Genomic DNA, 9524 nt, shown 5'->3' with positions numbered 1-9524 from the left:
AACTGGTACAACTTGGTGGGGAAATTTCTAACCGTTTCTATAAAATAAAAACCATACTTATTCTGCAATGAGATACTTCTATTTGTAGGATTGTCATATATCCACACACACAAAAATAACTTGCAAAACAATGTTTATCACAGTTTTATTTGTGGTTGCAAAAAGCTGGAAAGATTCCAGTTGTTCATCCATGGGAGAGAGAGTAAATAAATCCGCACCTATTCATACAATGGAATACTTCTCAGTAATGAACAGGAACAAAGTGACAATTCATACAACAACATGGCTCATTTCAAAGTTATTATGGTGAATGAAAAGAAATATTATTAAAAAGAATAAATATTAAATTATTTTAATTATTATTATTTTTTAAATTTTTTATTGTTGGTTGTTCAAAACATTACATAGTTCTTGATATATCATATTTCACACTTTGATTCAAGTGGGTTATGAACTCCCATTTTTACCCCATATACAGATTGCAGCATCACATCAGTTATACATCCATTGATTTACATATTGCCATACTAGTGTCTGTAATAACCAAAAGTAATCTAAGGTGGAAAAATTTAAGAATATGGTTGTATCTGTGTATAACAGGACTGGTTATAGAGATTGCTGGAAGGGGCGAGAAGGAACTCCCTGATGTGTGTTATGTTCTGTTTCTTGATAGGTGTCTGGGATACTCTGTTGTAATGCATCTGTCAAAATCTATCGAATTATGTAATTAAGGTTTGTGTATGTTTTGTACATAATTTTTAACGTGAAGAAATGAAAACAAAAGCAAATATTAGTGTGTGTTTATTTAATTATATGAATGCTGGGGAAGAGCATAGGACATTTTCAGAGTCTTTGCTAGGGCAGTGGTTCTTGGAGCTGTGGGAGTGGAGTGGTTGCTGGGATGTAGAACTGTGAAGCCACCTGTAGTGTGAAATGCCAGCCTGGGAAATCCATAGGCACCAGCCTGTGACTCAACTTCAGAGAGATACCACAAGGGCTGAGCCCAGCAAAGCTGTGAGGGCCAGAGTACCCAAGGAGACCCAACCTCATCCCAGTGTGCCCAGGAGATGGCATGTAGAATGAAATGCTATCCTCTATCTTTAAGACTTAATGTCTGCCTTCTTGGGTTTGGATCTCTTTTGGTGCCAATTACCCCCTTCTTTTGGCCAACTTCACCCCTCTGGACTGGGAGCATCTATCCTGTGCCCATCTCACCATTGCATTTTGGAAGTAGATAACGTGTTTGGATTTCACAGGCTCATAGCAGGACTCCAGAGTGCAAAACTAGTTAAAAATCTTGGGTCTATTAAGATAGAATAAATGCATTTTTTTTCTTTTATGTGAGAAGGACATGAATTCTGGGTTCACGTGCTGGTCCCAGCATGGCAAATGGCGGAGGTGGGGCTTAGCGGGAGATGTTTGGATTGTGGGAACTCCACCCTCACGAATGGGTTCACGCCACCTTTCCAGAGTGAACTCTTTCTGGACTGGATTAGTGGTTGTGATAGCAGGTTGACATGGACTGAGTCCCCCCGCCCTGGTGTTTCTGTCCCTTTTGTATTTGCCCACTTGTCTTTCTTTTATCATGAATTGAAGCAGCTTGAGATCCTCACCAGATCTTGAACATTCCAGCCTTCAGAACTATGAGCCAAAACAAACTTCACATCTTTAATACTCACTCACTCAGCCTCAGCAATTCTGTTACAGCAACAGAAAATACTCAGACATATTTCCAGTATCAGTGCTGTGGATCTTGACCTTTCCTACAACATGAGACATAGGCCTAAGCCCTTCCCTCCCCAGTCTTTCTGAGATTCTGATGAATCCCCCCAAATCTGTAGAGAAGTAAGCTATATTATAATATAGCCATAGACAAGAATTGTGACAAGTATTAAGCCCTCAGGAATGGGGGCTTTCTGTGGCTTTGGGGATAGGCCACTATGTAGGGCAATTCCTCATAAAAATTTGTAGCCTCATCCTTTGCTCCTTCACCCAACACCTGCTTATCCCTCAGACCTCATGATAAGAAAGGGCTTCTCGAATCTCTACCAAGAACCTGTTGCTCACTGTCCCTGGGGTAGTTTTTGGTCATCCTAACGATCATCTTAATTTAGTATTTTTTTAAAAAAGGTTTTGCTCTCTGATAGATGATTAGCACTGTGAAGGCAGAATCCACAACTGTTGTGTGGACTGTTATCTTCAGCATCTTTCTAATTGCTTGGCACACATGTAGTACATGTCAAATAGAAAACTGTTGGATGAATGAGCCAGAGTGCAGATGCCTGAGTACAGTGTTCTTACAAGGACCACTTTGAAGCTTCTCTAATTTAAGATCCAAAAATGTCAAACCACAGGAAAATGTCAGTACTCTCAATATATTACTAGGCTTTAATTGCTAACAACAATTAATTAACAACAAACCCCAGCATGTTGTGATGCTGCAGTTGAGAATCCTGATTAGACAATAGAGCTGGGGATCCCAGCTCAAGCAGGGCCTGACAGTAACCCTCACAGGATTCCACACTGGTTGGAGAGTTCTGATCTCTGACAACTACCAGGAGAGGAAGCTAAACATTCCCCACCTGGCCACTGTGCCCTCCAACTGAGGCCTTAGTAAATGCCTTATTAAAAGGTTGCAATAAAGTGAGTAGCACATTGCTGTGTTACTTATGAATTTGGAACCCTTTCAAAGCCTTGCTTATTACCTCTTTATTGCCCACCAGGTTAGGGATTCTCAATCCTCATTGCACATTGGAAAAACTTAGGGTGCTTGAAAAAATACTAATGCTTGGGTTCCACCCCCAAAGATTCTGAAGAGATTCCGGGGGTAAAACCTGGGCTTCGGGATTTTTTTTTTTAATGCTCCCCACATATTTCTAATGTGCATGCAAAGGAGAGAATCTTTCCTAGGAGTACAACAATTCTAAGTCTCTCTTGCCATCTGCCCTCCCACCTTCCACTTGGTTCTGCTTTCCTAATTATCTAGCCCTACCTGGTCTTCAGCCCTGTGGGCTGCTTTTGGCACTCCAGAGACCCACAGCAAGTCTGACTTCATTTGCAGGCTCTGCTTTCTCAAAACCCAGTTTTAGCCAATCTGCACCCATAGGCTCAGAGGAGCAGAGAGATGAAGGAATATTTCCACTTTTTAATTTTAGGACTACCAGTTTTTCTTCTATTTTTCTTAGCAACAGGATGTCCTCGTCAACCTTCAATTTGGAGACATTTACATACCCCAACTTAAATCACATTTCTAGGACTAAGCATTGGCTTAATTAAAACATATACAACCTGAGCCTGAAAGAAGAATATTCAGGACAGGAAGTAAGTATAGGTTACAAAGCTCCAGCTAAACTCTTTAGATTTTCTCTGTCCTTGGGGAAGCTTACTAATTTTTCTGCCTTTCTGACCTTAGCCGTGTGAGTTCTTAGTTGAATACTTGTACCTGAGAATGCAACAGATCTAGGAACAAGGGATTTCAAAAGACTTAACCAAGGCTTGGAGACCCCAAAAGAGAAATTGCATGAATTGCTATGCAACTGCTTTATGAAGTACATTTACTTTTTATGTTTCTGGGACATGTGCAGACTGCAAGACTTTGGGAAAAAATGGCAGCTCAAAAGTTTCTTTCTTTTCTTTTTTGTTTACCTTGAACTCAGTGTGTGTCCAATTCTCTTCTCCTCAGCCTTCTGTTATTTCTTGTGCTATTGGTCAAGCATGTAGTTTGGAGAAAGGAATCTCCATGTCTAGCCTTCTTGCCTCATCATCTTGGTCACTTCCAATCTCTAATAGCTATAAAGCCATACGCAGTAGGCATGTGTCCTCCCCTGCAGGAGGGAAGAAAACCAAAAAGCTTCAGCTGAAACAATTGTCCACTATGGCCAGTGTCAGGGATCACACAGAATCATCATCAGGACCTGTTCCTGGGTGGCCTCCCAGTGCCAGAGTGGGCCAATGTGGATTTTTTTCCCAAAACCACAGGCCTAGATAATGAACAATAAGTAGGGGCATACTGGCCATTGTATCTATGGGATCTATGGGCCATTCCAGATATCAGCTCAGGAACATCTGGGAGCTGACTCAGTTTCCACAAGTTTTCTGCCTTTGGTTCACAGATGATCCTCATATTTTCCTCCAAAGCAGTGGATAATTGGGACCTAGCACTTCAGGTTTGAAGGGAGATGAACTTGATCTACAGATAATAGATTTTTTTTTAAGTGCTAAGGAAAAGGAGTACAAAGATTCATATTTGAAACATTATTGTAACACATTGTGATCACTGTGAAGGAACAAGATTTTGTGGTTTGGTTTTGATTCCTTCCTATATTCTTCACCCTTCACTTCTAGCCTTTTAGTTTTTCTTCTTTTCTTTATTTAAAACTGGTGTTGTGAAAACTGGATATCTAGTCTCTTTTCTAGATGAAGGTCACCTTTCCTTGGTTACTGGCTCTCTTCGTTTCCACTAGGAAAACTTTTGCACAAAATCAGTCTCCTGTCAGCCATGAATAGAGGCAGTTACCCACTAGGAACATTTATTTTTGAAGTCTTGACCTTCCTAGAATGAAAATCTTTACCCTGAGAGAGGCATTTCAGCTTTAGCTAACAGTCTGATGGAGAGATTTGGAAGAGAGATGCTCCAGGTTTCATGAATTCCCCACAGTGTCCTGCTTCATGCATTTTTTTATGGGAGTCTTGGCTACAGTATTTATGACCTTCAACAAAGGCATTGTTTTCCTACAATGCTAAAGGGAAAAAGTTTGTAAGCTTTGGAATAAAAATTGTAAGCAAAACTTTCAAACTTATTTCTTATCTATGTGTTTTGAAGGTTACTGCAGTCTATTGGATTGCCATTCTTCCTCACTGCAGACTCAAAGTCCAAAGGTTTTCTTGTTCACTCCATGTAAACAAGATAGAAAGTTCTGGAACTCCCAGGTATTTCCTGACTGTCTAAACATCTTTGTTAGTTGAAATGTTGGTACTTTCACATAACACTAACTGTGGTCTAGCTGTCAACATGATTGGGATCCCAAGCTGGCTCTGTACTTTCTTACTATAAAACTATGAATTATTTACTTAACACCCTCAACTCTCTTTTCTCCTCATCCGTTAACTGGAAAGACCAGAGTGCCTGAATCATAAGAGTGTTGGAGAATTAAATGAGGTAAGTTTTTACCTGTTAATGCTAATTTTCTTCTTTCTTTCTCCTTAATCATTATTTTTTAATGTGTAATTTTTTTCTCTACTCTGCATTTAGTCTCCAAATTCTGAGGGAGTTGACCTCCTTTCTATGTCCTCTGACCTTATTACAAAAGCTACCAGATCTCTGTGGTCTTAGACAAGAGAGATTATGAAATGCCCCTTGCCCTTTGTGTTCCTGAAACAGCTTATAGCAACAAACCACCATTCCCTATGTGGCTTAAATCAGACCCACAGTGCTCCTATAAGGAAGCTGGACACAGCCTCCAAATTCCATTTCTATGCCTCTTAAAGAGTTAGCTAAATTGTTTTGTTTCCACCATCAATCAGAGCACCATGCTGAATAAACAAACTCTAATTACCATTATGTTTTTCTGCAGAATAAGTTTAGGCTCTCCTGGAGCCTGAGCCAGCACACAACCCAGGAAACCGCCCTTCACTGGGACAGGCCTCGGAACCACAGGGTGAAACACTCTCTCTATGGTCAGGCCATGTCCTTCTAGTCGCCTCCCATGTTTCAGCACCAGGCTCTTCTAGCCTTGCTTACTTCTCTCTCTGAAAGAATGGCATTAATTTTGTCTAACTTCTGGGTGTTTGCAGATCTCATGGTAGGAGTTCTCCCTAAGCAACAGTCCCTCTCTCCTTCCTGCAAAGGTCACTTTCTCTGCTCTTGTAGGAATCCTTTTGAATAAAGTGTCATCTGTCCAAAGTTCCAAGTTATTTCTCAAAATCTTCAAAATGTTTAAAACACAAGTTGTATTAAATTGTGACATGTCCTTGGCTAACAATCTAGTCATAAAAAAATGTACAAAGCATTGATACGTGAGGAACATGTTGGGTCAATCTGCTGTCAGAGGATCCCTGACATGGGCTAATTTATAATTTAGTTGGAGAAAATAGACAAGTAGAATAACACAAAGAGAGTAAAATAACATGGACTCAATAGGTGACAAGGGCAGAGGGTGACTCATCTCTAAATGAGTAGTGTGTAGAATTAATATTCTGAGTTCACAGGAAGCAGAGATCAAGTTTTAAATTGGGGGTTTTGTTTGTTTAGTTTCTTGGGATGAAGAACTCACCTTTCCCTCTGAGTGAAGAGTGGCTAGTTAAGTGTGAATTGTAGGACAAAGGAAAGTCACTTTGGCCAGCTGGATTTTGATCCTTTGATAACAGAACATGCCATTGCCTGCAGAGAGTAAATTTCCCAGGGTTAAAATGTGAATAGACACCTCAGTCCCTGGGACTTTTCCCTTAAAGGAACGAGTTGACAACTTAAAGCTTGAAATATTTCTGGTAGTGAGTATAAAAGACCACAGCTGCTGCAGTTGGATACTACTGTGTAAGTGCTTCTCATAGAAGCCAGGCAAAAGTGGATTGGTTGAGGAGCTTTAGTTACAGAGGTGCTTAGGGAAGGATATGGAGAAGGAAAAGTAGGAAATTCCATCTAAACACTGTGCTGGGTGCTTACTGGATGTCACAACATTTAATTTCCTGAATAGCACCTCAAAGTGAGTGCACATCTCCTCCATTTTAAAGATACAGGGAACTCTTGGCAAAGAGGAGCTTTTCAAGTAGAGTGATGGAATTAGAAACAGTCACTTACTCTCCACACTAGTTAACCTTCCCCTCTCCCTGACCCTGACATTCTGATGGTGAGGGTTCTAAATCATCAGTATAAAATAAAAGTCTATGTTTGGTGTTAGAAAATTGCTTTGAAGATGGAGAAATTCTTTTTGGATCCCAAAGAACAGATACATTCAATGTTACCTCTGGTAATTGCTTACTCTGACAGGTGCAATAGGTTACGCTTGTTACAATGGTTAAGAGATGTATTCCCTGAATAAATGGAATGTAGTGCTCTACTTGAAAGAGGACATTGGAAGAAATATGATTTAGCAGATCATGCCTTTAGGTTGCATTTTCTAATTATAACAGTAAAATGTGCCTACTCTCAATAAATATCTGAAGATGCAAAGACATGTGTTCTATTAACTGCTAATGTAATCCTCAGCACCCAAGTAAGATCATTCTTTATACTTGGCTTTGCACTTTGCTTTTTAATCTCATGGTGTAGATTTTTATATCAAGAAATACAATGGTTGTTTTAATGTCTCTCTGTTATGGCAATATGCAATGTTCCATAATTTATTTGATGGTCCCCTTATCGCTGAGATTTAGTTGTTTCTGATTTTTCATAGATAGAGAAATGAACAAACATCTTTGAGCACTTATATGATTGTTACTTCAAAATATTTTCTTGAGATAGAATTGCTGCTACTATTTTTTTCTCCATCTGTTTCTTCTTCTTTGGTTTTAGTTTTGGTGTTTTGTATTCTGAATTCTTGGGCTAGAATACTTGGCTTTTATTTTCATTCTTTCATGATTGTTACTAAAGTGCTTAAGGCAATGAATTTTCCTCTAACTAGGTTTTTACCTGTATCCTGGAGCTTCTGATATGTAATATCTTTATTTGTATTATTTCCCACAATGTATATGTGTTTGATTTCTTCTTAGACCAAATAATTACTTGTAAATGCTTTCAAGTGTTCATTATTATTTAATTTAATTCTGTTTCTACTTATTTCTTAAATTACATTCTGTGTTCACATTTAATTTAATTTCATGTTTCTACTTATTTCTTTTTGGGTGGGGATACCAGGAATTGAACTCAGGGGTACTCAACTACTGAGCCACATTCCCAGCCCTTTATTGTATTTTATTTAGAGACAGGGTCTTACTGAATTGCTTAGAACCTTGCATTTGTTGAGGCTGGCTTTGAACTTGAGATCCTAGTGTCTTAGCCTCCTGAGCTGCTGGGATTATAGGCATGCCCACCTTCTACTTATTTCTTGAATTACATTTTGAAGACAATATGTATATTTTGAAATGTCTTTATTTACATATTTTTAATGTCCCTGGAATTCTATTCATAAGACAATTGTATACACCAAGGCATACATGAACACAAATACTTTCATGTGTGTATTGTTAGGATACTTTCATCTACTTGACTGTATTCTTCAGAACATTCTTTCTTTTTTATTTTTCTTTTCTTTTCTTTCTTTTTTTTTTTTTTGAGGTGCTAGGGATTGAACCCAGGCCTTGTGCATGTGAGGCAAGCACTCTACCAACTGAGCTATATCCCAGCCCATAGAACATTATTTCTTCCCCTATTGGTTTTTTGTTTACTTCATTTGTCAAAGACTGAAAGAAGTTTATGTTTCCCATTAGTACTCTGTTAGACTCTATAATAGTTTCTCCTTGTATTTCCTTTAGGTTTTGATCATGCTTTTTAATGTTGTATTATTGTCCCAGAAAGATTAATGATGTACATATTTATGTTAGAATATATCAATCTGCAAGCCAATTTCCCATCTTAGCTAATATTTTTTTTCACCTTTGGTTTTGACTTGTTTTATATTATAATCTGATATTGGTTAAGAATTATTTTTGGCTGCAAATAACAGAGGAATGAAAAACAGTTTCAACAGGATAGTTTTTCCTTCTTCCTTCCCCTTCTAGTAGCATAGAGACGAGGTATGGAAAGCTAGAGGATGAAGAGATTCTATTTCATCATCAGTGGACCAGGCTCCTTGCATCTTCTTGCTCTGTCATGCTTGGTGAATTGCTTGCATCCTTAAGGTCACCATATGGAACTGGAAAGTCCCATTCCACTAGGTTAACATTCCAGCCAATGAAAGAAGAAAGTGGGGAAGACAAAAGGGTGCTTAGCTCTTCCTCAGACAGCTTTCCCACAAGCCTCCCTCCATAACCTCTGCTTATATTTTACTGGCCAGAACTTAGTTATATGGTTTCTTCTATTTGCAAGAGAGACTGGAAATACTGTGATACCCCATAAAATCAGGATTCTTTAGGTACATGAGTTAGGAATGGATTGGCAGATAATAGTCTCTGACATTGATGACTTTTTCTTTTCCACCAATATTCTTTGCTTATCTTTTCTCATCCTTATTTTCTAGCTTTCTTAGTCATTGGCTTTAGATCTTCTAAATAGGTTTTGGTTTTTTAATTTGTTTAATTTCAGGATCTCTTTCTTTTAGCAACAAACTGCTTTAACCATTTATATTTATTATTAAATATCCTGTGTTTGGTCTCTATATGTTTTCCAATTCATACATTTTTTTCCATAATTTGCTATGATTTTAAATGTTGTCTTCTTTTTGATGTTAGCTTTATATTGTTTCTTTATGTTATGTTTTAAAGGTTTTCTTTGGTTCTTTTTCTTCTGTAATATGGAAGATATGAATTTTTGTATTACTAATATGTATTTTTATATCTTTAAGTTATTTGATTAAACTTTACACTGTTAA

At 38.2% G+C, this 9524-nt stretch overlaps 1 long non-coding RNA gene across 1 annotated transcript in view; it reads left to right on the top strand.

The window, feature by feature from the left end:
* Nucleotides 1–4955: 4955 nt before the first annotated feature.
* Nucleotides 4956–9524, top strand: part of LOC124103960 (uncharacterized) — a 51784-nt gene continuing 47215 nt past the window's right edge. The window contains exon 1 of the long non-coding RNA XR_006855334.2: nt 4956–5158. This is a non-coding gene — a long non-coding RNA (uncharacterized LOC124103960). The remainder of the gene's footprint in view (nt 5159–9524) is intronic.

This window comes from Marmota monax, unplaced genomic scaffold, assembly GCF_021218885.2.
Source record: "Marmota monax isolate L192 unplaced genomic scaffold, Marmota_monax_Labrador192_F-V1.1 WCK01_AAM20220418_F8-fsc00107, whole genome shotgun sequence".
NCBI classification, from domain to species: Eukaryota; Metazoa; Chordata; class Mammalia; order Rodentia; family Sciuridae; genus Marmota; species Marmota monax.
Note: the sequence above shows the minus strand (reverse complement) of the source record. Positions and strands in the feature narration are given on the sequence as shown.